The 26,559-nt window shown below is 43.3% G+C and overlaps 1 protein-coding gene across 1 annotated transcript in view; it reads right to left on the bottom strand.

Moving 5' to 3' along the window:
• Positions 1-26,559, bottom strand: part of LOC103914964 (calcium-activated potassium channel subunit beta-2) — a 159,550-nt gene that overhangs the window by 86,788 nt on the left and 46,203 nt on the right. The window lies entirely within an intron of this gene.

The raw sequence follows: 26,559 nt of genomic DNA, 5'->3' as shown, positions 1-26,559 counted from the left end.
CTTGGCTGCCACCTTCATTTGAGAGGACTGTGAAAAGGGGCATCGGTGACCACCCCAAAACTGTCGGGGCAGTGGCTGAGCGCTGCTGGCTCAGCTGCTGGGATGAGATGGCCTGGAGCTGGGGTGAGGAATGAAGCCTGCCTAATGCAAGCTCCAAATTTGGCTGTAGGCACACAGCGAGTATTTTTAGCTTTCATGCTCTCCCTGACGCTTAGGTGTTAATTTTATAGCACCCCAATCTGTTTGCCTACAACTGTCTGTCTCGCACAGCCCTGCTGTCCGCTTTGTGTCAAACCCAGGCACGAAGCCAATGACTGGAGGCATTCGATATGGCAGCAACAGGAGCATCCTATGCCAAAACCACCTCCTAGGCCTGGGTTAATAGAATACCGTCCAAATGCTTGCTCAGTTTAACACACACACCAAAAACAAAAGTCAACATGTCCTGGCAACTGAAGGCCTTAGTGTGTAATTGTGTAGAGACTAAAATTGTGCAGAAAGTGATAAACTCTGAGTGTGTCTCAGCATTTATGGGAATGAGTACCCCATACATTATCATCAGACTTTATCGTATAAATTATCACCTTCTCTATACCTCTCAATTGTACCATAATCTTTCATAACGCTGCTCTTTGCTGTGCAAGGAGCAGTGAGGAACCTGGTGTTTCACACTGCTTTTCATACAATAAAAGTGCAACATTATTCTGACAGCCATTCTATTTGGTGCCTGGGTGCCTGGAACACATCCAAAGCCATCTACCTCGCACCTGCGAGACAAGCAGAGCTAATCTGACACTGTATCTGCCTACTTTGTCCAATGCTCCTCATAAATAAAGAAACAGTTCAGACTGACATCTGTAGAAACTGGATTTTACAAGCCTTGCTGCCACATATATTTCAATCTTTACTCAAAGGAGAGGGAGAAACAGAAGTCTGAAAGGATCCTACCTTTGATGCACGGTTGCCATAGTAAAACCAAACTTCTTCCATGCAAAGGGTGTGAAAAGGTAGAAGTTTGTGCTTAAAGCAAGCAGGTTCATTATAGGAAAAAAAAATGGAGGGAAGAGCTGCTTCAGAAATTTCATCATGTGAGACAAAGGAGCCATTGAAAAGGCTTTAACATGTTTCAATTATGTTGCTTTCAACAGGTCTTGCCAGAGTTTAAAACCACAAGCTTTCAGGCAGAATGTGATAATGATGGAGACAGGGCTCAAAAATGCAAATGATGGAAACTGGATCTGACGTGGGGAGTTTGCTTGAGGTTGTTTTGAAAAACTGCATTTCTCTCCAAATCCTCCCTGTCTTAGTCTGTCAAGAAGATATATACATGTATATGGGATGTGCTCAACACCAGAAAGATATCTCAATGATGAATAAAGAACTTTGTGGATGGATACCTGCAGGTTTAACATATAAACAAACCCTCTTTGCCGTAGTGCGTTGCTGCCTGTTGCAATCTTCTAGAGAGCAAAAATATGGTACGGAAAGCTAACAGACTTTTGCCAGCAGACTGTCTTCAAGTGCATAATTGGTACCAAGTTGTGACACTACAAAAACTAGCAAAAAAAGTAACTGATGATCAGAAAGCAGCATTTGCCAGAGAGAAGGAGTTTTCTCCCCAGTTTTGTAGACCCTCTTAAGTCAATTTAGCTGACCATGTAGGGTAGGCAAGTGATGCAGCAGCTTACAGCTCTCCTACTCTCTAAATGCCTACTGCTGCTCTCCGCATTCCCCTCCTGTCCACTCCTCATGGCTATTTTGATCCCAGGCATATATTGCAAGCACCTGAGAAGGTTTGCAAAGTGACATTACCCTGTGTCCAGCCAGGAGGGCTGTTTGCCTTCTCCACTTGACATGGGACCCCTGGGGTGCAGGAAGTGAGCTGCAAGGACACCACGTGGAAAGGTTTGGGGATCCTTCCATTAGAAAAGCAAAACAGGACCCATCCTCGGGTCTTTTCCCTGTATGAAGGCAGTTTTTATTCAGTCTTTCTATTTGTCACAATATGCATATGAAGCCATCCTCCCTTGACCTGTGATAACTGGTCTGTGAAGATCATGTGCCACTTGCAGTGATTACGAGGTCGCTTTATCCAGCATGGGGCAGATCCTGGGGCTTTTACTCAGATTTTTCTCAGCTATTATTTCAAGTCAAAGATCTCCTTTAGACAAGTCATCTGTAATTATAGCTGAGCTAATGTTTACACCATTCCCCCAGCAACCATCTCATTTCCAGGTCCCCCGCTTTCGCCCTGCAGAGTGCACCTTGCTCGAGACCTCATTTTGCCTTGGATGAGCTCAGAGGAGGCCAAGGTGAGACGCTGTGATTTGACCCGACTCTAGCTGAAGTCAATGCAGCTTTTCTCTCTCTCATGCTATTTATTTAATATATATCAGGGTAGGGTTTTCCAGATGGGGATGATGTTTGCAGTAGTGCTATGGCATGGTAAATAAACAGCAAAGCCACCTGTGCCTATAGAAAATAAATTTGGCCCAGTGAGCTCGCTGTGCAGGGCAAAGGTTGCTGCAGTATGTTGAAAAAAGACACTGAATGTAAGGACCCAGAGGTAAAAATAATAAACAAGAAACTCTTCTCCAGGTGTACATAGGAAGTTTCTGATCAAAAGCAACACACTGTTTAGATTATGAAAGTTTTTTATGAAAACAGTATCTGGGGATTTTTAACTGGTACAAATGGAAAGGAGCTCATCCTCCTCTCCCTGCAATTTGTCAGTCTCCAACTTCTCACGTCCTGGTTGCACAACTCAAAACCAGGCTCTTATCTGAGGAAATGAAATTTAGTAAAAAATATTTTTATAAAAGCAATCTGATCCTTAAGACTGGGGGGAAAACATTACAGCTGTAGTATTTAATAGAATTTAAAACTGATTACCCTGCATGTGGAATAAATATTTTTCATGAGGCTTTCTACTATGTATGGTATGCACCCTAATTCGTATTAATGGCTCCTAAGGAGCCATCATAGTTTATCAAGAAAGTAATATGCATTTTAAAAGCACTCAAATAGAGATTTACATGATAAACCTTAATGACTCTGGAATGCATTATTAGCTATCCTACACTCCCAGAAGCAGTCACTCACTTCTGGCAAATTAGATCATTCAAGAAGCCCATGAAAAACTTCAGCTCAGAATTAAGCTGTTGTTCAGCCACTCTCTAGGATTTATTTCATGCATTAAGGGGCACTTTCCACCTCAGCCTTTGTATGGCAAGTGACTTTTTTGTGTGCAGGAACATCGCTATGATCCCTTCTAAAGAAAACAACCTGTTAAGCTTTAAAGCTCATTATTTATCTTATAATGCCCTTATATCTCTGGCAATATTTCCCTGCAATTGTCCTGTCAGCCAGATGCTAAGTAAGATATCAGTATAAACCGGTTTCACAATATCTGTGAAATATGGCTGGAAGATAACAATGTTACTGAGATGATGTTTTTAAATCATGAAAAAAGCCAGCCAGTAAATTGATAGCTTCTGTAAAGCCAATGGAAAAATTAATACTGTGGAGAAGTGGGACTAGCAACTGCATTTCCCCCAGCAAGATGAGATCAAAGCAACTGTGAAAATGAAAATTCAATGATTCTTAATTGTGCTGAAGATTAGGACCCCCATGATACAAAGACTTGCATGGAACAAGAAAAAATACATACCAGGGAATAACTACATTCTCCAAGTAAAAGGATTAACTGACCTTTCTCTGCCCTAGTCCAGATAATTTTACTTTAAATGTACTTCTTAGTAAGAGTAGTCATGTCCTTAAAAATAAGTGATTTACACTTTTTTCCTACTGAATTCTGAACTGATGTTTTCATGCTGTCAACTCTCTATTTTTCGGCTATTCTGTATTTGTGATTATTCTTATTTGGACAGCCTCAGTACTAGGGACTCGCTTTGTGCTGTGGCTGGTGTTGTGAGCTGGTCAGCCTCGTGGTGCTGTCTGGACATGAAAGGCTGCCAGCCCAAAAAAGGGAGGAAAGATGATGGGTCCAGACCCATCATCTGCATCAGCATGCAGGCAGTGTGCTGCCACAGCACTGCCTAGATTTAAATTTATTTTTTTTTTTTGGTCATTAGACTTGCTTCCCTTGTGGTCTTGTCGTGCTTTTGTGGTTTTACACCTTCACTGCAACTTTGGAGGAAAGCTCTCTGGAGCACAGGTTTGGGGGCCTGCAAATGTTTGCATAGTCCACTGCCGTCTAGAGAAAATAAGAGTGGAAAACCAGGTTTTAAAGGCACTATACTTTTTAGACACTTAGATACCAGAGGTTCTTAGTCAGCTGGAGCAAACTCAGATAGCTAACAGCTGGTGAGGCAAATTGTTCTGAAAGATTAAAAGCCTTAACTTATCTTGAGTGGCACTATAAATGTCTACCCACCTTTGCAAGGCATGTGCTGCAAAAGATCATCTGCTCACTGCGGTCAGGGGAAGGATGTAACAAGGGAAAATGGGATCGAAGGGGAGAAGGATAACTTTACCTAACGGATCCGCTCTTTACCCGTGCCTCTACATGATAAGACAGTGCAGAAAAGTGCATGCAAATGTGAATTATAGCTGAGTGGGGCAAAGCAGGAGCTGGCAGAAGACTGGGCTGGCTGTGTCAGAGCAACGACCAGCGAATGCCCAGCCATAGGTGTACAGCTTGCTTTACCCAAAAGTTGTTATCTGCTGGACTGCAGAGCAATTAGTATGGCAAAATCACATAAAGCCAGTCAGTGCAGAAGTGATTCATGTAGTGCACTGATTGCTCCTCACCTGGGCTCAATTGCAAACAGGCCAGCCAGAGTGTGAGCAGTGGTGGCCAGCCCAGCACTGCGGGCACCAGCTCCGCGGCAGAGGAAACCTCAGCCAGCCATTGCTGGCAGCAGGATCATCCTGCCCGGATGCCCAACAGTGAAGAAGCAGCTGGAAAAGGCTGCCTGGGGCTTTCCTGGGGATTTGCTTAATAGTTTGCTGTTTTTAAAGGGCTGCGTAGCAGGGGCTGAAGGAGCAGGGTCAGGTTACTGCCTGTGAGGAAGGGGATTGTGCCATCCTTGGTCTTTCAAAGAAAAAAAGCAAATTTTGGGAGTTCTGTGTATCTTGTAGGGCAGTGGTAACTGAGTTACTGCCTTTGGAGCCCCTCTGCCCAGACTGCTTTCAGGCCACGCACGAGTTCACCGCAACGGGAGCTTTGCTGCAGGGGAGGAAGGAGTCCTGGCTTATCCCCAGTTGACCCATGCTCATTACCTGTTTATAAAAAGACTAAATGTCATTGAATGCAAGTGCAAATCTGAAAAACTGGGCTGCCTCCAATCGAGCTGCAGCTGCCATTTGGGTAAATGACACACAGCTTTGTCTTGTGCTGGGGAGTAGAAAAGAGGAGGTTTGGGAAGTGCCACACAGTCTGAGGTCTGTGCAACCTTGCTGGGAGCAGTGCTCGCCTTCTCTTGGACAGGGTGGCCCTGAAACACCACAGTCCTGCCTCGGTCCCTGCTTTATAACCCCTTTCAACAGCTCATCAGAAGCAGGCAGGGTCAAAGGCCACTTTTAATTTACATCTGGTCCCTTCAAGGTATGTCTCTAATGAGGTACCTAAGAGAAAGCATGTCCATCATCTTGGCTACACCCTTCCTCTTTCTGGTCTGGTGAGTTCTGTGGCAGCCTGGGCTGGGGGTGGAGGAAGCCTTCTTCTAATGAGACTGTGGGAGGGCAGCAGAGAGGGAAAAGGATGATCTGGGGTATTTGGAGGCAGCTGGAGAGGCAGCGGTAGAGACAGGTAAGGGGTGAGTGCAAATGGGGTGGATGACTTGCACCCTGGCGTATTTTTCCTTAGCCCATGAGAAAAGAAGGGGAGGTGAGTCTCCCACTGACATTTCTCTGTTGAGTAGCTGCTCAAGAAAGTGAAAAACAGAGAGTCTGGACTCATCTTCCCCTCCCTTCCCCTGAGTGTCTCACTAATAGCTGCCTGGGATGGATTTCCAGCTGAATTAATTACCTCTAATTGGCTGCAGCTTTCTGTCCAGCCTCATCTCTCCCCAGGAGGTGATGGCCCCGGGGGAAACCAGTGACGGGATCAGAGGAGCTGCTCTTGCTGGTTGTGGTCAGAGATCCCCTGCACGTCTTCCCCCAGTGCTCAGCACTGAAGTGCTTTGGGCATCTTAGTATCTTTGGGTACTCAAGGGAAAATAAATGTTTTAGCTCCCACTAGTTTGATAATAACTTTAGAAATATGCATATAAAAATAACTATTTTTCCATGTGGGTTTCTTGTCACAGATTTCCTTCAGGTGCCTGATTCTGCTGATCTCAGCTGGAGCATTATATGAGTTTCTGGGAGCTGTAATGGAAAAATAAACCTTGAAAAGGGAGTTTAAAGTGTTCCTATAAAGACACAATGAAGTTTTTCTTCCCTCTTGTCCCAAAGCTAGACTTTGCTTTGTGTGCTTGAAAAAAAAAAGTTGGTTAAGAGTTTTAGGTGTGTTTGGTATCTGTTTACACAAAATCTAGGACTTAGTTGTGATGAGATAAAAGTAAATCTGGCTTTATTGTTTCTCTTCCTCATTTAAGTGATCACAGAAAGAGCAGCTGTAGCCCTAATGCTCAGACATGCTACTTTCACCTTTGGTTTTTGCTTGTATTAGCGTAAGTTAGACTTTGAAATGAATTTTCTGCAAATTTGTTTGTATGAAGTTTGGCACAAAGCAAATTTGAAACTTGGCATAGCAACAGTGAAGGGGAAACCATTCAGCAATCTGGAGAAACAAGTCTGGCAGCACTTCAGCGCTATTTACCTTGATCTAAAATCTCACTTGTGAATACTGGGACCAGTAAAAAATATGCCATGCTCCTCTCTTATCTCCTCCTTCCTTAACCTGGTAGTACTCATGAACAGACAGGCCTGTGGGTCTTGTATTATCCCCTAATGTCTGTCACAAAAAATTGTGGTAATTGAACAGGTAACTGAATGGTTTGGTGTGGGAGTGCGATTTGTGAGATCGAGTGGACATGTCTATGGGTAATGTGAATGCTTTGAGTAATAGTATTTAGCACTAATAAATTAGATTTTGGAACGGCCATAAAAATTCATGCTTCAAGGCTTAAAGTTAATCTCTGTCAGGATAAGACCTTCATTGGCATAGATTACCCTGCATTTACCAATTAAGGAATTTCTTGCATAAGGAATTTCTTGTATCTTCCTTAGAAGACCGTTGCTGGCTGGCTTTGAAGACAGGACTGTGCCTAGGCAGAGCATTTGTCTTACTGAGGTGGCAGCTCTTGCACCAGGTGCACTGACTCGGGGAGATAAGGCAAAATTGGGCACGATTCCATGAATGTGGCAGTAGGAGACATTAATTGGGGTTTAGTCATTGTGCTGGGATTTGGGAGACTGACTGACTTTGTTTTAGGCTTCCTATGTGTTTTTGGACATTGCAGGTAGTTTTTCCTTGCCTTTGCTCATCTGCTTTCAAATAAGAAAATACCATCCCTCTTCCCACAAGTTTTCAGTTGAAACAGTAACCCTTTACTGAGTAGGGATCAGTTCTTGCTATGGGCTGGTACAGTAAGTACCTAGCACTGTACTATCATGGAACATTGAATTTGAGGGTTTTCGTTTTTAGCTGTGATGCTATCGCCACTCTTGATGATAAGGATGACAGCTGTAGCTTTGCATTTTCTGAAGTTATTGGTTTCAGCATTTGTTTTTATGTTTCATTTTCTTGTGTTAAAAACTATTTTTCACGCATAATAGCCTGTTTGATTTTTTTTCAGTTTGTGAGGATGGATAGTAAAGACAATCAGGAGTTAGCAGAAGGCAAAGTAATTTGACAATATCACTAGAATCTGAATGAAGAAATCAGGGTTAATTTATGAGAAAATGCTTCTTTTGCAACACACGTTCTGTCCTATTTGCATGGATTTAGCAAAAAAGATACCACAGAGCAAGACACATCTGAAATATCAGGAGCTGGGGAGGTGTTGTCAGATATAATTTGTAGCTGTTTTTTCATGTCTGGAAATAAAATAAGTTATAGATGAAAAAGATGAGTTAGAGAGGAAAAGGAACTCTGTTTGGATAAGCAATGTTTCCTAGTCATGTGCATGTGAAAGCCAGAAATATAATGTATAAAATAATGCATAAGAAGGAATGGAAAAAAAATACTATCCTGGGAAATGTGTGCCTGAGAATCTGACAGGCAGATACTGCTTCAGAGAGGGAAGATTTGCTTCTGTAGTTACTATGAAACCTCATGAATGAAAATGTTGTTCTTCTGGGTTTATGATATTATACAGTGTAATTTAATGGCAGGCAACAAGCTCTTCGAAAGAAGAGCTGATGGTCCGGTTCCTGTGATGCTGTAAATACACTCCCTGCCCCTAGAAAAAAAATAGCCAGAGAGAAAGAGCTAGAAAACAGTACAGTCGCTAACTATCCCTCCACCTTTCCCTGGCCAGACCACTACTGCTCTGCTTCTCTCTGCCCCAGGATATTAGTTATTGTGTAACCAGCCTCAGAGAGCTGCATAATAAACATTCAGTACCTGTGATACTGCAATTCATTTGCAGCTGCTACTGTCCCAGTCTTTCATCCCTCTCTGCTGCTCACACCAAACAGTTTAGAAATATGAATAAGGCCCTCCAGGAAAGCGAAGCAGCCAGAGAGAACATGCGTGTGGTTGTGTTTAGTTTCTGGGGTCTATGCAACCTCCCCTGTAGAAGGTGCAACGCTGGCTCATTGCTCAGCATGCTTTTGGGCTACACCCAGCAGTGGGTCAATGCACTTGATTCTGCAGGATGACCAACAGCCTGCAAGAGCAAAGGTGGCCGGAGGTTACTACTTTCAGAACAGTATACAGTATACTATGTGGAGCTCGTGTGGTTTTGCTTGCTTGCACATCACCAGTTTGGCACAGTGGGTATCTCTGCGTTTAAGGAACACAGAGTGGCCAGCAGGATAATGCCAATGGCGTCTCAAACATGGCCAGCTAATTGGTGCCCTGCCCCTCTGAGACATTGCAAAAACATATATCTAGGTGCAAAACTTACATGGCAAACGCACATAAGCTTGGGGTTTCATTTCTTCTGTGAAAGATATACTCAGACCTGTCAGGCTGCAGTTGATTGGCAGTCCTGCTCAGGAGGGCAAGAAATGGAGAAGTGCCTGGGTGAGGCTGCGGAAGGGCTCTGGCTGCAGTGGGGACTTCAGTCCTGCCAAAATCCAGTCTGGGGAACTGGCGGGGGTCACCATGTGGTGTGACGCTCATGGGCTCCAGCCCTGCCGAGCCCATGTTCCCAGCAGGTTCCCTTCCATGCAGGACCCTCCTCGGTACCTCTCCCATGTACCTCTCCAAAGGCCACTGGCGCATTCACAGGGGTGTGAAAAATGGGGTGCTGCCTCTCCTCCCACGGCTCGGGCAATCCCCACAGTGTTGTCCAATGCCTTTTGCAAGTGTTGCATTCATGTGCGATGTCTAAATGCATTTAATTGCTCTTTATGGCTATATGTTTGTCTTCCACCTGGCACAATCTGAGGCTTTAATCAGCTACCACGTCACACACATCAATAATAAATATGCCAATTAGATAAAGTTATGCTTATTAGTTTGGTAACTACTTTGCATTATGTATCATGCATGAAGGTACACAAATGTTGCTGTACGCTAACTGTACGGTCTTACAAACTGAATACACAGACACTCGTTCAGATCTCATGCCGGGGACTTGCTCCTGCACCTCTGCAGCTAACAATGTGAGTGCTTCATCACAAAAAGTAGAGACTTCTGATAGTAGGTGATACTATTACAAAACAAGTTTATGTGACCATTTGCGGCCTTGAAATCCCTCAATATAAAATCACTTGCCCACATCATGCCTGTTTTCTAACCTGTAGGAAAGGTGTGATGACTGCTAGTTGTTTTGTAGGGGCAGGCTGAAAATGAAAGACTAATACCCCTGTTCTCAGTTCTCTGTTTCTCAGGGAAGTCTGAAGGCACTCTTGATACCAAGCTGCTTTGAAAATCTAGCCCTTAATTTTGGCAAATCTTTGATGATAAAGTGTTGTTATTGTTGGTGTTTCCAGCTTTCAGCAGATCCCAAATTTGTGATACTGTATTTCTGTCTCCTACCAGCCAAAATAAGGCAGTGTACAGCCACCTTGTAATGAACAGAAGAAAGGCAAGTGGCTTTGTCATACCGCTGATGAAATACTTGTATTTGATTTTTGTATCAACTTTGAGACAAGAATCAAGCTGTTTTTTGTCCAAAACAGTTTGTTCATCTTTAGTTGGTTAAAAAAGGTCTTTATACTCAGTCTCTGGTTATCATTGGCACCATGCTGTATTAATCCCTTCTGTTGGGTTATTGAACTCCATAAAAATAGTCAGGGTTTTTCCCTCTCCATCACTGAGCGATACTTTTCATATTCTAATCCCTTTAGGGTAAGGCGATCTGACACTTAATATAATTTTCAAGGCAGAATATATTATGAAGGCAAAACTAAGCAATAACATTTGTTCTTTGATTACCTTTATAAACTCCTAACACATCTTGGCACACAACTTTTTTATATCTCTGACATATGCATAAGAGTTGAAAGTTATCACTGTAAAGAAATGCAAAAATCATTAAGGATGCTGTCACAGGTGACTGATATTTATTCATGCATATCTGGGGGGCTTCTAAGGCTTGGTGGTGGTTCAATAGAAATTACAGGGTTGGAGGTTTTTTTAGTATTAACAGTTGTTAAATGTGTCAAAGCTAGTGAAGTCAGGACTTTACAAAGACAAATGTATGAGCAGCATGACAGCTGGTGAAACTCATTGATGAATTCTAGTAAAATTGATTGGAAAGAATCATCTCAGCTTCTCACGTGTTGGTGGATTTTAAATTAATTATATTTTAACTGCTGTGGAGACAGACCTGAGAATAAATTTGTGGAGCCCAATGTAAGTGGCTGTTCAATACATGAGAGAGGAATAGAAAAGTAATCAACATTTTAGCTGTATACAGAATGAAAAAGAAATCAAACACTGAAAATATTATTACAATGCCATTAACATAAATCAATTGCATGCTCTATCCTCAGAATCTTTTTTCATTTCTGGTTATCCTATCTCATGAAGTCTTTAATGGATATAAAAAGAGTGCAGAGATTGACAGTGAAAATGATTAGAGACGTGTAGAGATTTTTGTAAGAGGGAAGGCAACAAACTGGGACTGCTTAGAAAAAAAGCTTTATCTCCAGTAGGAGAGTTAAACACCTCAGCAGGACCAAGGCAGGTTTGTAGGTGCACAACGTGGTCCCTTGACTACCTTACCTCCTCCCCAGCCCTCAGGGTCCCTAAACTCCATAAGCACGTTGGGGTTTTTTGTTCAAGGCCCCAGAGGCTCACGGTTGTGCATCTGTGCCAGTTGTTGCTCCTGCTGTGGGTCACGGAAAGGCCCTGTGGCACCGGGGTACGTGGCAAGCAGGAACAGCTCGCCCCTACTTATGGGACAGGCATGACTGACCGCAGCCCAGCCTGGGGCTCTTCCCGAGACCTGTGGTTATAGAAACAGTTGAAACAGCCCAAAACACTATTTAAAAAGACACAGTTCTCTGAAAGACTGATCGAAGGTCTTGCCCTCGAGAGCTGGTTCTGTGCCACATATCCCTTTTGTGGAGGTGGGATTTCAAGCCTTTCCTGTCAGCACCTTGTCCAGGTTACCTTGGTTTGGAGAGCATCCAGCACAGCACACCAGCAGACTCTGAGGATTTTAACTCCCTGCCCCCTCCAGAGCCAATTGCTAAAAGAAGCTGCTGGTGGTACTTTATCATGCTAAAATATTTGTCACAAGATACACACCAATTGCTTAATAGGATTGGGCACTGAGGGAAACCTTCAAACCCAGATGAAAACCTGGTGTCTTTCAAAGAAGAGGGGTGGATGGACAGACCATCCACCTGACACTGCTCTGAGTGGAAAGCTAAAACCTGACAGTGAGAGACATGTTCTTGCGTGTTTGCTCTGTGGGACTGCAACTGTTATTGCTTCCCCAGCTTCTCCAAAGGAGGGAACCAGCTAATTAGATCTACAATTGCCATTTATCAAAAAGAGCATCTGAAGTCTTCCAGTTATATTTTTTCCCCTCTCTCCCTGCTATTTCTAAGGTGCCTATCAATGTGGTACACAAGTACCATCTGGACTTCTGGCTAGTGACCAGCAGGCTGTGATATGTGAGTCTTTTTAAATAGAGACAAGCAGAATGGAGAGTGGAAAGAGTAGACAAACACAGCATGTTTTAAGGGAGGCTGAAGAAGGTATGAATGAACTCAGTGACAAAGAGGGCTGGCAAAATACCTTTGTTCAATATTTCCTGCTCAAAGAAGAGGTGGAGTATGTGAAATCTTCTAGGAACCTCCCTAGGTATATTTAAATTGCCTGGGAAGTGTGGCTGCAGGCTAGCAGGGCTGCTGCATTGACTCCGTAGATGAACACTCACCACAGAGCATGAACACCTCTGCAGAGGAAACTTCTTTGTGCTCTGCCAGGAGAACCTCTGCACCTTACGCTGGATGCCAGCACTTATTTGCATTCACGGCACAGATGTGCTGGAATTTTATTAAGGAAAGGCACAGTTTTGAGATCAAGAGTCCTGATTTCCTTCTCCCTCACCCTAAATTCAAGGAAATTTAGAGATTTTATTTGGCTTATAAGAAATAAAAGAAACTTTACAAAATGGGAACTTGCCTTTTTGATTGACCTTAAGAGTTTATGAATAGTCTAGTCCAAGGTTTTAGTGTGAAGACACTTGTGTCTTCTTGCTGATGATAAATTCACTCACGTCACTAGAGTTTACTGTTTGTGTTAGTACTGTCGCCCATGTGGGTGCCTGTATGTGCAGAAAATAATGTCTCAGTCTGGCAGAACATCTTTGCTAAGAAAACTTCTGTTGTCAATTACTGGGAATTTTCCCTGAACTCTGGTGATTCTGGAGCAGAGTTAGGGCTTCTGGTGTTATGACAGAATTTTGCAAGTTCTGTGATGGCTTTTGACAGTCCAGGTCCCAGCAGGGAAAGACTCCTCACTTGAAATCAATCAACTTCTTCATCACACAGGAAAAAATAAACCTGCCTAGAAACTCAAACCTAGTTTAAAAGGGGATCCTCTCTGACTGAGCTGAGTTACTGCAGATACCTCTACATGACAAGCATATTCATGTAGGGAACGATCTAAAGGCAGGCGCACCTAACAAAGACATCCTGTTCACGCTTAATGCACCGAATAAATTGTCTTAAAATGCAGAGTTATTTTTTGCGTTCTTAGTGAATAAGCGCATCCACATATGCATCTCTGAAGAGATTTTTAATTAATTGCTTTCAGTCATTTTCTTTTTGTAAAATTAGAACAATGATGGAATAGACTGACTGTGGAGTTTGACCGAGGAAAGATTATACTAATCCACTTGAAATACGACTAAAACAGAAAGCAAAAAAGAGATAAAAGCAATTTTTTTTTCAAAGCTTGTTTACCTGTGACAAAAATCCTTCCAAATCAGCTGCACACAAATTACTGGATCATCTTAATTAAACTCTACCAAAAAAGATTTTGCTGTGGACTTCTTGGGATATTTCACAACCAGACTGTATGTCCTGTGATGCTTTTTGCAAGATGGGGGAATACACATTTCATGAAATTAATAATTAGGAGAGCACCAAAGCTTTCAAAGAGCAGAGTGGCAGCAAGATCAGTGTGTTATATGGAAGTAAACGAAGTGGGGGAATTTGTCAGAGGTTTATGCTATACCCTGATGCATCATTAACATGTTTTTTCAAAAGTCAGGGGACTTTTCATTTGCAGATCCTCCAGTTAATAAAATGTTATGTTTACAAATGAACTTCCTTTGTTCCCTGCTTGGATTATTGCTTCTTATGCCTTGAACTATATATGCTTTGTTGAAGGAATTGAAAGATGTCCTAGTTGCATTGGTGTTTTCCACTCAGGCTTTCCTTCTGAAACTTTTATTTCCTGGATCAGTAAACTTCACCAAATCACAACAGTCATCCTTACACCTGCTCTGCAAGGACTCTTTTTCACAGCTGAATCAATTCTTTCCCAACAGCAGCTCTGGAATTCAACACATGAGCTTAAAAACTGCTCATCAATAGGTAGATGGGCCCTGACGATCGAAGACCAATGAGCGCAGACAAGCTGTTGTCCTTTTCTGCCCTTCAGTTCTTTTACAACTCTTGGGCTCTGCAATATGTTGCTGTGGTCAAGATGTGGTTATCTGAAGCCTGTTTCTGCAGCACCTCACTGGGTCATTAGGACAGAGGAATTTAGGGGTGTTTAGCTAGAAAATGTGCTGTGCCAGGACTGTGACTGCTCCTTGCTCGCCATACCTCACTCCTGGCTATGTTCGTCTCCTGCTTTTCTTGCACCAGCTCTGGTGTTCATTGGCTCCCAGCTGGGCTCCCTCGGCCAGCCAAAATGAAAGCACAGTTTCCTGGAGGTTTTGTGAGCTGAACTGGCTCCCCAGGAGGGCCTGGGAAGGTGCAGAAGGGCGTGGCTGGGTGGGAAGGGGAAGGCAGTAGCAGAGCAAGGGGCAACGCCAGCCCTGGGGCAGCTGCAAGCTGCCAGGTCCCTTGGGCTGACCCGCCCAAAAAACGTACACCCGTAACCAAGGTCAGAGAGTCAGTCTGTTTGGCAGTAGCACCGAGGAGCACACCCACTCCTGCAGATGGAGAGGGACACAAGTCTCCAGAAGGATTTTATAGTCCTTTGTTTCCTCTGACTTTGATTTAACCATGGGCTGTGATGCTTTAAGTACCAGATATTAATTAGAAGTGGTAGGGAGTATGTCCCAAAGGGACCATACTCCTGGTCTTCTCACCATTCTTAGTTTGACTTATTTCAAGTTATTGCTCTGAAACATTATTTATTCACTCAGGAGCCTCACGTTTATAAGGCCTATCTAAATTTGCAAATAACTAATGGTTGTCAGTAAGGAGTACCACTCTGCTGAGGTGGAAAATAGCTTGCCCGCAAGTAAAATACAGCCAAGGATACTGATTGTTTTCTGCAACACTTCTTTAAGGCAGGCAATGTTATCTTGTCCCTTCTTTGGTACTGTGCCTCAGCAGGCATGCAAGGACAGTGCTGTCCAGAGGGCTTCTGCCAGGATGGCGACCTTGGGCAGATGAACCACTTTGGGCTTAAGCAGAAACTTCAGTCCCACTCTGATCCACTGAAGGGGAAGTGGGGAAATGGGAGAAATGCTCTTTTGTCTCCTCTGGTCTTCAAAACCCTTCTGGCGGTGGTTCATTTAGGGCAATGCAATGGCACACAGCGTGGGAGGAACACTGAGTTCAGACAAAATTGCTGGGTGGCTGGGGTACAGGTTCTGGCTGCTTATGCCCATCACATCCACAGTCTGGGGATCTAGCTATAACCCTCCTTCAGTGTTTCAGAGACACTTAACATCTACAGCTAGTTTGACATTTTTCTCCTTTCCCCTGAAGGACACCTTCTCCTTTGCTTTTGGATCTACCAGTTCCCTGTGATGGGGAGTTGTGGTGCAGATCAGTGCCAAGGATTCAGCAGGCAAGATAGGCTGGTGCAGGCTTCGATGAGGTTTCATCCAGTTATGTGATGCAAAGGGTTGCCTAAAGAGCTTGTGCATTTACTGGAGTAGTTTTGAGAGACTGTTGAGGACCTCAGAGCTGCCAGGTCACTCCTCTGGAGTTATAAAAGTGGATGATAAATAAACGGTGGGGATGCCCAGGTGCACTTGTGACTGTGTTGCTGCCTCCAACCTTTCAAGGATCTTAGAAGATGCTACAGCTCCAAGATGTTGCTGCATGTCCCTGCAGGGCTTGCCAGTGGGACCTCTCTGCTCTCGACTAAGCATGAGAGGCACCAAAGCACGGACCAGAGGGGCAACCAGCAACGTGGGCAGAGAGAGCTGGAATTTGACTTTTTCTGTGTTTTCCCTTTAAAAATTAACTACTTCTTTAAAAGTGGTCCATATAAAATTATCCCACTTGGCACAAGCAGAGATGGGGGTTAAGTATGGGCAATAGGACAGCTTTATATTAAGAAAGAAAGAGGTATTTGAAGAACTAATAGGAGCTTTAGTGGTATCCAGGGGGAGTTTCAAGTAGGAATTTCATTCCAGACTACAGGGAATCAATTTCTGTCCTGGCAAAGATCCTCTGTGTTTGCTTTGATTTTAGTTCCTCTAATTCTTCTCATTCTCTTACTCTCCCCAAGCAATATTAATCTGGCGTTACACATGCCCTGACAGAATATGAAAGCATGTGTATTGCCCATAGTTACTCTCACTGTGTGACTCACACACAGCGCTTACTGTGTGCAGTTTAGGCACGTTTCTATTTTTAGAATAAATAAGGATATCTAGGATCATTGGACTTTAAAAAAAAAGGCCATCTAATGGGGGTGTAACACTGCTGGTTGGCTCTGTGCAGTTGCAGCAACCCTGTTGATTCAGCACACACCTGACTTATTCTACATAAAGTGAGTAGTTGGACAGTACAGCTCACTCAGTAGGAGATCTGAGGTTTCCTCCTATATGACGTAAGTACAGTGCAAAAATAATTCAAAAGGCAAATATATTCATGTTTTATAACCTTTTCCTCCTCATTTGTTTCTGAGTCAAAAGCGCTGTCTGTTTTGACAGCTGATTTTTTTTTCTGTCTCTGAGAAAAAACACTTGACAGAAATTCTTTGCTGAACTGATTTTCACTGCTTTTAAACCATGCACCAGATGTTAGTTAGTTAGTTTTCTTCTTGTCTATTATTTTCACAACTCTTCTATGTCATCAGACCCCTGCCTGATAAAAGCTAAACCACATCACCTCCTTGCTTGGCTGCACCTGTAGCGAGCACCCACATAGCACCTGCATGGGGAAGGATTGGGAGTGACAGCTCCAGGGCTTGCCATGGGCTGGGTCTGGTAAGACCATAAACCTCAAGGTTAATGACCCAAATTCAATAGAGTCATTGTTAAAAATTATACTAGTGTATTTATGTGTTCACACTGTGTCGATCCCCACCTCCTACGTACCTACTCTATGTGCAGCTGATCCCCCCTCTGCCAGTAGTCACTCTTATTTTTCCCCTCTTTCAATGTTTTCTCTCCTGCACTCACTGCGTCACCGCTGATGCTCTCTTGCTGTCCTCCCTGTTGGTTCTCTTCATGTCATGCAATGTGCAAGACAGGCACAACAGGAGAGGCTACAATGTGGAAAATTTAGATTTCCATGATGGTGTTTTTTCCTTTTATTTGGCTGCACAGTTTCCACGGGCATCGTGGACTTACACGGGAGAGTTAGGGAGAATGCGGGGACTTGGCAAACACTGTGAGAGAATGGCCCATGCAGTGCACGATGGATGACGCTGACTATTCATTTTAACTGAGCTGCAAAAATTCAAACACTTTTCATGAATATTCATATGAAACTGAAGGCTGTTTAACCTGGCTCTCACATCTGTCTGGTGGGAGCACTTCAGTGCTTATATGTTGCTCATATGACTACTTGCAAGACATGAATTTTAAACCTGACTGCTCAGATAGTGATGGAAATCCAATATGAAAGAGTATACTTGGTTGTGAAATTTGCAATTCACTTTCTGTGAGTTAGCTATACAAATCATCTAATCAAGGAACACCACATGACTGAACTAAGCAACACAGTATGAATTTGCAAACATTTGCCATTCCCAAAAGATCTGTAAGCCAAGAGTTATTCACTGAAGAAATTCCCAAATAATATCAAATAAATAAATTAGAAAATTGTATGAGCTCCACAGACAATTCATAAGCAGAAGGACAAGTGAGATTCATGGCAAAAAGTACTCATTAAGCATCTGAAGAAAACAGGGAAATTATTTCTCAGCACGGTGAATCAATCTGATGCATTTTGTTTCATTATCTGCTGTACACTGATGGAGCAAGGGGAATGCTGAGAGATTTGGAGTCACTTCTGACAGGCTCTCAGGTGAATGGATATTTGCTGCTGGCAGAAGTTTTTGTAAGTGGCAAATTTGTCTGGAAGAGTTTTGAAAGCAGATTTAGTTTTGGATCATGGGATTTGCAATATGTCTTATTTTACAGTTGAAAATGCTTGAAATATTAACCTGCTCCTGCTACAAAATTTTGTTTTGCCTTTTGCCTTATCTGGAGCTCTATGTTCAGCCTTGTTCCCTGAGTACCGCCATCTGTATTTCCATTGCATCTTTAGTACACTATCCTCACCCTTCTTTGCAAGGCAAGGCTATTACCCTGCCCATTTTGCAAAGAGGCTGGGGGACTTGTCCAAGTCCCCTGAGAAGTCTGTGGCTGGGTGCAGGTTGAACGCAGTCTCCCACCTCCTTGTGGTTTTACCCCTTCAGCCCCTTCCCTCAGAAAGGCACTGAAGGAAAACAAAGTAAAATTGTCTAAGCCTCTAGACAAAAGTGAGATGGAGAAGAAGAAGTAGGTACTTGATTTCCACATGCATTGCTCATTTCTGACACAGATTTAATATCTCTGCATAATATCTCTTTGATCCATACTGCAAACCGCTCGAAACAATTTCTTTGGAAGAAAGTTTTCACAGTTATATTATATACCAAGTAGTGTATATAACACGGGTCAAAATGATTTTTTCCTCAATTTGCAATGCAAAGTAATGCACTTGACTGAAAAGTTGTTGCTTGGATCAAATGGAGAATATTTATGTTATGTTTCTTAAAAGGAATTCTTACCGTTCCTGATCCAATATTCCTTCTCTTTGGCACAATTTTTATTTACTTTGAACGCATTTAGCACTTTTGTTGTTAAATTGCCATCAGTGTTTTGTTATTAAATGAATTATATCATGACCTATTTACAATGTAGTATAATGCACTGAAATTCTCCTTAAAGGGAACATTAGTTAGGGTGAGTAAATTCAAATTACTTTGTAAGTCCCTACTATGTAGGAATTCTTTTTCTAATGAAGATTTAATGAAAACAATCAGTCTAACAGAATCCTCTAAGTTGTGAGCTTTTGACAACAGTATTGTAAAGTATGCTTAATGACACCCACATTAAAGTAGATTTAAAATGGCATCATAACCTTAATTTTAAAATTTAGCGGAGCAAGTGATACCATACCTCTTACTGCTAGATATGACTGTCAGCTCCTTTAAGTGCATTTTTAATAGCTCCTGTGAGAAGCATTTCTGCAAGCAGAACATTTTATTGTTACTAAATACCACTCACTCTGAAGTCTCTCTTGTTTGGAAATGAAACTTTAACGCACAGGTTGGAACAATTCATCAACACAGGGAACATCACACTCAGATCAAACACACAAATGATAAGGATTCTGCATAAGCATGGGCATAAGATTTTCATTCATTAAGTTCCCACTACTTATCTTGGTGAGGGTCATACGCATTGACAAAAATGCAAACTTGCAGCCCAGCACTGACCAGGACCCTATGCAAACCTCACTGCCCTGTTTTGCCATGCAGACCTGACTCTTTGATGTTCAGACATTTTCTTCTCTAGTAATGCTATAAACAGGTACATCATAAAGAAGTACATGAGGCTTCTAACATTGCGTATCACCTCCTGGACTTCTGGCTGGGAAGAAACAAGCTTTTTCAAGGGGAAGCTTTCCTCTTATACTACTGAGCGTTTTCATTCCCCTCTCAGCCCTCACTCCCAACCCTTTCAGCAGCCAACTAAATGTCATTTACATCCTTCCCCACACTGTTGTTTCTCAGAGGGACGGAGGGTGGCAGGGGGCTAGTGGTGGCATGGGAGGAGATTGTACCTTTTTCTGCCTGAAACTACAATTCTCGTCCAGCAAAACAATGCCAACAGCGCAGAGGAAGCTTTGATTATGCAAAATGGATGGACACATCATGTCTTTTTTTGCAATAGGTTATAACCTAAGGAGCTCCTCACCCAGAAAATCCCTCCCGCCCCTCATCCTGGCTCTGTTTTCCCCTTTTCAAATGATACCGGTGGCACTCCAGACACATTTTACACATTAATAGCATGTGTCCCTCATCTTACAGGCTCCATAGCTTTCCTCTTCCCCTTTTATTTTAAGACAGCTTCCCCTCTCCCCACTCCCACCACAGAAACAGCCCAGCTGGCTCGGTAGAAAAGGAGTAAAGTGTTTTCTGCATGACCTCTATGTATTTTACTCCGTGGGAAGAGCAACGTGGAATGCACACTCAGCGGGCAGCAAGATTTGAGCCAGTTTGTCCTCGAGGCATTTCTGCCATAAAACGCAGGACTATCAACAGTATTTTCACCCTTGGATCTTTCCCCCCCGTCCCATCACCCCCTCCCCACCGCCGCCTTGCTGCTGCCGACTGCACCTGGCTGCGCTGGGAAAGCCAGGGAGCAAAGCACAAACAAGGGGCAGCGAACAGCAACAGCTCCCTTTGTTTCCCATGCAAATCCTACCTCCGATAGTTGTCACATCTTCCTCCGAGGTGAAGCCTAATTATTAATAAACAGAGATCCAGCGGAATCCTCCAAACTGCCACCAGTTGTTAAGCGCTGTCATCGTTCCCTCCTGGTACTTAAACCTTTTTGGACCATTAATGTCACAACCCCTGCTAACTCATAGCTTAGTACTCCCTGCTCAAAATGTCTGAAATAGTTTGGAAGGACAATAGGAATGACAGGCACACTAGACAGCCATGCTTGAAATTAGTTATCTCAAGCTGACTTAAGGCTGTTTCGTAGTGCTTTTAAGGCATGCACTCGGTAGGGTTTATTAACCTAGGCTAGACATGCCGTTCCTGCTTTTATTCAGTGCTGTAATAGGATGACTGCTAGAAATGCAGCGATAGGTCTAACCCCATTCATCCCTCTGTAGTTTTTAAACCTCCCCAGGAGAGGAAATAGCTTCAGTCATCCTTAAACTTACTGAGGCTACTGTTTCTGCAGCACAGGGTTTCACACATTGTTTTGAAACTAGGGAGAAAATCACTCCCGGGAATGGAAGGTGCCGTAGCTCTCACGACTGATGTGAACGGCAAAATGAACACGACAGCATCTGCCCCCACCGCAAGCTGAGGCTGTCGCAGGAGTTAGTGGAAGTAACGATTGGAAGCTGAGAGTTCATAAAACTCTATAGGGCAGATGTGGTGCAAAGCGAATTAGGGGGATGTATGGACCATACTGTGGTTTGTATTTACAGAGTCACAGATGTGTGCTATGCTTCCCAAAAGGCAAAATACAGTTTGCAGATAGCAGAGTCTTGCAGTCTGAATTTGCAAGTTGGCAGCACCTGGGATAGTGATGAGCAGAAGAAATGTGAGCGATGCATAGCATTCCCAGTGCCTGTGATGGGTGGAAGAGGGGTGGTGAGAGGATGCTATTGGAAACTGCTGTTTTCAGAAAAACCGTGCGCACCCCTAGATCCCAGGTCAGAAACGTTAGTGCTCTGCTGAAATCTTGGAGCCTTTTTCTTCTTGGTTGTCAGTTAATAACCAGCCTGGGACAAGATGGATCAAAGCTTGTTAACATCTGCTGTCAGTTCAGTGTTGCTGATCTCAGTGTGGTCCCTAGTGGACAAACGTAAAAGCCACCAGCACAGATGTGTCTCTGCCAGCAGCAATGGCACATGGGCTGGAGGACTGGAGAGGCAACCTGGTCCCAAGGTAGGCTGGGAGAGAGCAAACAGGGAGTTAGCACTTTTGCTGCTTGTTCAGCACCTGCCTGACTTTTTGGTACCACCCAGTTCACAGCCCTTGGCTTAAAATGAAAATACCATGCAGGGAGACATCTCAGAAATGAATGGCGTTTAGAGAGATTAAGGAGGAAAGCGGATCATGCTGAAAAACCCAGCTGTGGCTGCCTCACAACGTGGGAATGAAGGTGTTAAGAGAGCGCTAATGGCAAATATGCATTAGGTTTTTAAATGATTGGGACCTGAAGGCACTGAGGGCTGGTTAAGGTGTGAGCCTTCTCTTTTGAGAAGATCTGGTTTGGATTTGTGTTGGTCCTTTTCACTGGTGACTGTTAACAGACTATTTGAAAGTTGCCCTTGCAGGAGAGGAGGCTACTGGTCTGTGCTGAACCAGCTGGTAAATTCTGCCTTGTTCCTAGGGGGAAAGTGGCCAACTTAAAACCCTCTTTTTTCCACATCATTTCCTGCCATCAATACACCAGATGCCCACACTTGCCAAGGGCTTTACCAAACAGCATGTCAGTGTGTGTGCTCAGCATGGGCTACAGTCTCTCCTCCTTCTGAATTGGCCTTCATGGAAACTACTGAATGACAGCAAGCTTGTTGCTGGTGCAAGCAAGCCATAGATGCTGATGGGGACATCTGGGGCTACCACAAGCATGACATTTGCCCCTGAATCAACATTGCTCCTAACAGGGCTGCCTTTGCACTTTGTGATTCCCCATGCCTCTACTTGCTGTCACTCTCGGACATTCTCCCCTCCCCTTTTCACCCCCTGCACCTTACACAGTCAGTGTGTTGGAGCAGAGGTCTCAGGGCTCCAGTTTTGTTTCTCAGTTTACAGTGGGGGATTATTAGCACCTTAAGATTCTCCCAAAATTGGTGGGAGCAAAGGGGACTTTGAATTTTGTAGGCATGAATCTCAGGGTGGACCATTACATGCTGAGTGCTAGCACGGCTGCCAGAACAATACCTGCTTTGTGAATAATTTAAAGAATTTTTTCACTGCCGCTTATCTAGCATTTTTCATAAGCACTACATTCACCTTAATGCAGAAAAAAAATGGAAAAATGAAAAGTTCTCCTTGTCCTGAGCAATATACTTCTGTCTCACTAAGGGGCTCACTGTGCAATTGATTTGTAAGTGGGATGACACAGCAGTTCAAGAGATGTTAGAGAGATTCCTACTGGAGATACATAGGTCTAGGGGTGCTGACTTTGTTGATGATCTTTTGAGAGATTTCAATACTGAACTGGACGCAACAGCGTTCAATGACAGGTTAAAGTAAGTGGTTATTGCCACCCATGTCCACAGTTCACCAATTATATATGTTGAATACAATGTGGCTCTTAAAAAATGGATGACTATCCCAGCTCCCTCCTCCCTTATGCAGTGAATAAATTACCTATGGACCTCCCTGCCACAGTGATCCCAAAGGCTTCAATCCTTTGCATAGGTTAAAGTCACTCAGACTTGGTGGTCAACAGGTGACAACTATCTGTGAGAGCTGCGTAATCGAACAGACAAGGAGATGTATTTACATTGGGTGGTAATTGAAAGGGGGGTAAACTGTTCAAGGTGTAAGGTGTAGGCCAATGGAGGATGATCAGAAAGATCTTCTAGGGGCTGATTAGTTCAAAATGGTTCAATCTTAGGGAGATATTCTGAGATACTCCCCCTTTCCTCAGGCTTTTTCTAATCACTGAGCAGCAACAGCAGCTGCCATCAGTGATGGGACTTGCGCGTGCTCCCTACCCTTGCCATGGCTCCACTGCTGTTGCATTTTTCTGATGCACCAGTCTGCTCCTTGCTGGAAAGAAGATCCAGAGAGCAATGGAGCACCGATCTGATCAGGTATGGCAATTTTCTGGACTGTATGAATGTTGCAAAATAGGATTGCCCTGGGAAACAGAGGTCTCACATGTGCTTTCACTTTGCTCTCCATCAGCAAAATCCTATTGACTTCTGTGGGAGCTGAGATTGCTGCTCAGCTCTGCAGCAGTAGCCCCTCTTTGAGAAAACTCATCACTTGCAAAGGAGTTTCAACAATTTAAAGTGCCTCTGTCTGTTTCTGACCAGTATTTGCTTAGGAAACAGCCAAGGAGGATGAAGGAGAGGAACAATTCAGAAGATTTGTAGTTTGCATGCTGACTGTAAGTCGAACAATATAATGAATGGAGCAACTAATGCATAATTTCATTATGAGTCATCCTAATTATAATGAGAATTTGGTAGATACATAACTAGAAAGTGTAACTATCTGATACAAATACACATTTCTAATTGCACAGAGAAGTACACAATATAATTAAAGCTGCAGGTTACACATACAATAACCTTTTCTTCCCCTGTGGTGACAAATTCTCTAGGAACACTATGAATTTGTTTTCAAGTTGCATACCTATCAGACAGCGTTCTTTCTACCCAGTTGCTGAGCCTTTTTGAAACAGCAGCAGGGAGTCTTGCTAATCCATAGGTACTTGGTGTGAATCATGTATTAAAGGAATTGCAGGAATGATCCGTCAATGGCTCTTCCATGTTGAGTCTCTCTGTAGAGTGTCAGTGGTCAATGCGGTGTTAGCCTGGCATAGCTACAGATGTGACATGCACAGCAGGTAACAGATTGTATTAAGTATGTATAACTACAGTGTGAATGAAAATTAGTCTTAACAAGAAGAAGGATCATTCAAAAGAGGCCAAATTCTGTCATACACATCTAGATGCTCTTGGGTTTTGTGGAGCCTGAACTCAGAACAGAGTTTTGCAGATGGCAGCTATTCCCTAAAAAGGGTGAGTCCAGTGTGGGGGAAGATAAATTCCTAACAATTATCTTGGCTACGTGCATTAACCCCACCTCTGTCTTTTAAGTGAAAGAATTATCAAGAAAGCCGGTTGATGTCAGTCCCTGCATTTACAGCTCTGGCTGGTCTCCCTTCTTTTTCCTGCAGTAAAACAGACAGCACCTGTGCCTTCTACAGCTTCAGAGTGCAATACCTGACATGCTACCACAGGAAAACACTCAGCCAGGCTGTCCTGGGTGACTGGTCATAAACTATTATCTTTAGCATAAAGTCAGAAATCACTTGTTTACTGATGGTGAAATGCAACCCTGTGTTTGGCCATAGTCTTGCAGTCTCTCTTGTGCTGAGAATCACAGGACACCCCAGTGTCCTGGAAATCTGTTTATTTGACTGAGTTATATTACACTGACTAGCTAATCACTTCCACATGCTGCTTGATTGTCCCTCTTTATATGCCAACTCTGTCTTTTTCTTGCATAGCTCTTTTTGAGCCACTTGCCTAGGAGAAAATAACCACATCTGGAGTGCTGTTAAATGACCCAGACGTTGTTGCTTTGCAGGCTGACAGTATTTGATGCAAATAGATGGCTTCTTGCTGTGAAAATTTCCTTGGTTGACAATCCATTGGGTACTTTTGACGATAGTTGTCTGAGGAGTTAAAACACAGGCTCCTCTTTGCATATTCACACTATCATTCTTACAGAACTGCCGGTATTAAATTCTTCCTGCACAGTTTCAGTGGAGGCCTTTCTACTCCCCGTTTGTTCAACAGCTGCTGGTATGCATTGCTCCTTCTCTTTGCCTTCAGCTTTTGCCATCTGCCATCATTAAGTTGCCCAGGTGTCGGAAATCTTCTTCTTGTTCTCTTGTAAACATTATTCTGCTGCCTTCTTCACTAACTCAACCTTCATTTATACAGAGGCTGATAGATCAGGCTAGCTGTTCTCAAAACATCTGCTACATTTCATACTTTATGGGGGTGGATGGGGAACAGAGTATGTATACTTGCTGGCAAAAATAAAGACTGGTTAACTCTTCCTTCACTTTCTTTTCCATCTCCAGAAGCTTCCTGTTTTTCCTGCTTTTCCACTTCTAGATGTGCTAGTTAATTAATACTTCCCAGTTTGGATGTTACCTGGAGCAAATATATCATAAAGCACAGCTAATTTTCAGAAACATCAAAGCTTCCACATATTGCAACAATGTCTAGTCCTCAGTGGTATTGAGGAGCAGCAGAGATGGGACATACTTAAGACAGTTATCAGCAAAGACATCAGAATAAACCTTTTTCCCTCTTTAGCCTGCTTCTGGTGATGCAAACAGGGGCCACTCCACTGATTTCGGTATGTTTTCTGCTCAGATACAGGTCAGGCATCCTTTTATGATTACCTGGAGGGGAAATCCAGACTCAAGGAGCATCTTTCACAGTAATGGGTAGTGTAAACTATTGAATTCTTTTGGCAGAGATGATGAAATTAAATGATTTCTGGTGCGCCCAATCCTCCTCAGTAAATCATGGAAGATTGACTGTAAGTTTGAACAGCAACAAAACAGAATCCAACATAACAGGCTGCTTACACAATGCTGCTTGCTGGGCCCAGTGAATGTTTACTGCCTAAAAGCTAGTAAAATATGTATCTGAGGATGCACACCCAGTTGCTGGGGCCAGTCTCTAGTGCAAGTGCTGAGTAATTCCAACAGGATTTCATGCTACAGTGATTTTACCCTCCTCAGTTTGGGTCTCGGTACCAGTGCTTTCCAAACCTGATTTGGTGTGCAACTATTGGGCAGAGATGGTTTCCTGCTCTGAACAGTTCTGCTGAGCAGCAACTGCTGCCTGCTGCTTTCCCCTTTGTTAAGCAATGGATTACTGTTCGAACATTTGCAGCCCATGTTGGTCTAAGCTCTGTGTGCAATTCTCCAAATTTACTCCTCTCCTGGAATGCTGTGATCGGAGGTTGTTTCTTGCTTGTTCAATAATTTCCTGAAGCATTGCTCCAATCAACACTGCTGTGATTTCCTTGCTTTGTGACGGATAATGCATTGTGCTATTCACCTTTCACAGAAAAAACAAATTGGC

Source organism: Pygoscelis adeliae, unplaced genomic scaffold, assembly GCF_000699105.1.
Source record: "Pygoscelis adeliae isolate BGI_AS28 unplaced genomic scaffold, ASM69910v1 Scaffold223, whole genome shotgun sequence".
NCBI lineage: Eukaryota > Metazoa > Chordata > Aves > Sphenisciformes > Spheniscidae > Pygoscelis > Pygoscelis adeliae.
Note: the sequence above shows the minus strand (reverse complement) of the source record. Positions and strands in the feature narration are given on the sequence as shown.